Below are 3087 nucleotides of genomic sequence, written 5' to 3' on the forward strand. Positions count from 1 at the left end.
CCATCCATCCATCCATCCATCCATCCATCCATCCATCCATCCATCCATCCATCCATCCATCCATCCATCCATCCATCCATCCATCCATCCCTCCATCCATCCATCCATCCATCCATCCATCCATCCATCCATCCATCCCTCCATCTTCTTCCGCTTATCCGGGGTCGTCGTGGGGGTAGCAGCTTCAGTAAGAAGGCCCAGACTTCCCTCGCCCCAGCCACTTGGTCAAGTTCCTACAAGGGAATCCCAAGGCATTCCCAGGCCAGTCATTGAGAGATACTGACGGGACGAGGAGGAATGGGGCTGTATCATCTAGATCCCACCCCTACACTGAACTATAATAACAGATTTTCTAAATTACATTTTTTGCAGAAAAAAAATAAAATTATACTAATAAGAATTTATTTTTTATACCTAGAAAAGTTTACACATTCTAAATGGTAATTTTCATATTTATTAGCTTGACTGAATTTATGACATCTGAGAAACATTTCTTCATAGTCAAAATAATTAAAATAATGACCTGTAAAAAAATAAATAAATGCCATCAAGCATAATGGCAATCTCTACAGTCACCTCCACAAATGCGAACCCACTCCTTTAAAACTATAAATAGCAATAAGGCAAGGAAAACAGAAAGATTTAGCCTTTCAGTTCACAGGTGATAATAAATAATATATATAGATAATAAATTACATTGATGTCAGCAAATCCCTGGAATTATTACTCACTGAACCTTTAACATTTTCGTCAACAAAAATACGCTCACTCAGATCCATTTTTAACACAAAATTTCAAGTATTATAATACATTTTGATTTAATTAGCACACTGTCATTAAGTGGGATGGTGTGCTCAGGGAGTAGTTAAGTAATAGCTTTCTATCTGACCCAACTTTAAACTTCTAAATATTTCCTGCCCTGTCAGCTCCCTTTGTTTTTGTGATGCTGTTTGTTCAAAAATATTGTGAAGCAACCTTCTGAAGCTTTTAACAGGTGTAATAACACAAACGGCAACTCTTTTTAGGTGACTATTAAAGACAGCTGGACGTAAAGCATTTTCTTTAGGGGTGTCGGGTAATAACCCACTTTATGTCAATTTATCACATAAAATCTCAATAAACTAATTAAATATAGAAGTTTGTAAGTGTAAGGTCATAGAATTGTGGCTTATGTGTTTGACTTTGGAATGGCACTGCATGCACAGCCTTTGCAGCTTCAACCATAACGTTACATCACCATAAACTACTGGTACAACACCCAGAAGTTCTCTGTTATCCCACTTTCTTTGCGCTTACTATTAAATGAGCGGAAGTCGTACTTTCTTCCAGAGAAAGTATCCACATTTTTACAAAGTCTCTTCAATAGAGTCTCCTCCTGGGCCTAAAAATATGATCAAGTTTATTTTGTAAACATGTAAAAGAAAATCTATATATTTCGCTGTGTAAGTCCAAAAATAAACATTTAGGGCTTTTTTATGCAAGAATTTCGCTTTGTTTAACTCAAATATCTGCCGCGTTGGTAACAATTTTACTAAATTAAAAAAAGAGTCCCAACATTTCCTGATCCTGAAGATTTTTCATGAGGACCATTTTCCTTAAAACTATTAAGGTTTTTGCCAATAGCTAAGAACTGACAATATTTTCCTAAGGACTGACAAATTTTTCCTGAGAACTGATGAGGTCCTAAAATGTACATCATACGTCAGGATGACAGCAGAACCCCTTTACATCTGATGCTGAATTTCAAACCTTCACTTAGGCTACCATTTGCCCCTAAAGGGTCTGGCAGATGTTTTGTTATTGTTGCTGTTTGTTTTTATTTTTCTGCTTGCCTTCAGCTAGGTCTTTTTCCCAGGGCTGCCAAATTTTCACCAAACCTTGAGGGGAGATCTTGAAATAATTTGGTCAGGAAACCTGTCAGGGTGAGATGAGGACAGGTGCAGCAATAGGTTGGAGGTTTTCAGAGGATTTAACTGAAACTACCGGTAAGTGGAAACATTTGGAATTTTTATAGAAGAGTACATTTTATTGAGTAACAATAAGTGATCTGTAGTTATGTGGAACATTTTACTCACAATATACATTATTTTCTACATTCTGGTGATTTTTAGAGAATTGAAGTAAAGCAGAATGGGCCTTACTAAAATACTTGCACCTTAAATATACTTTAAACTAAGAATTTTACAACTTTGTTCAATAATTATTCTCTGCAGTTCAAGTAAATTAAACAATGGGGAACTAATAAGCTATCACTGGATTACTGGCACTGATACAGGAACCAGTGCAATTGAAACCTATGCAAATTTTACTGTGTATGAATATTTGGTAATAGGCTAAGGATTCAAAAGCTCCATTCGTATGTTATTAGTTTTTCTTACAATTGACAAAACGACTAAACAATTCAGTTTTTTCTAGGAGGCTGAAGATTTTATAAAAACTCACCATGACAGGAGACAGCACTTCTCTGGATGTTTCATTTGGAAGGTGTGATGGAAATTATGTTTTCAAACATATTCAATGGACCAACATAAATATAAATGAATAAGATGAGTAATAATAAAAGAACATCCCTGTGGTTTCTCCTCTATGAATCCAGGATAACTGAGCTGTTCTGCACATCCTCTCTGGATGCAGTTGGTCTTTTCTTGGGTGGCTGATCTTTTGAAAAATAAAATTCAATGCTTCTTTTTCTTTTTGTGGAGCTCTTGTGGGTTTGAGAGGCAAAGCTTAAAGCTTTCAGAATTACAATATTTGTGTTGGTTTAATTACTCCTAAATGCCTATGGGAGATTATTAAACTAGACAGAGAAATAATTATTTAACTTGTGAGCAAAACATGGACTAAAACTGGGACTAAAAAAAGCACCAGGTAAAGAGAAAACAAACCATTGGATGTGATCTTTTTTAGTGTGAGAAATTGGGAATATGAAGTGAAAATTGTGTGAAGACACTGAAAGAGTTGAGTCTCACTCCCAATGGGTGAGAGTTGACAGCCCTGTGTTCCTGCTGCCATTGGTTTTACCATCACAAGACCCATGGTCCATTTACTGATTTAAATCAAGGTCCATTTCTGGAAAAGCTTTTTCAT

Source organism: Cyprinodon variegatus, unplaced genomic scaffold (genome assembly GCF_000732505.1).
Source record: "Cyprinodon variegatus isolate N-32 unplaced genomic scaffold, C_variegatus-1.0 Scaffold971, whole genome shotgun sequence".
Lineage (NCBI taxonomy): Eukaryota > Metazoa > Chordata > Actinopteri > Cyprinodontiformes > Cyprinodontidae > Cyprinodon > Cyprinodon variegatus.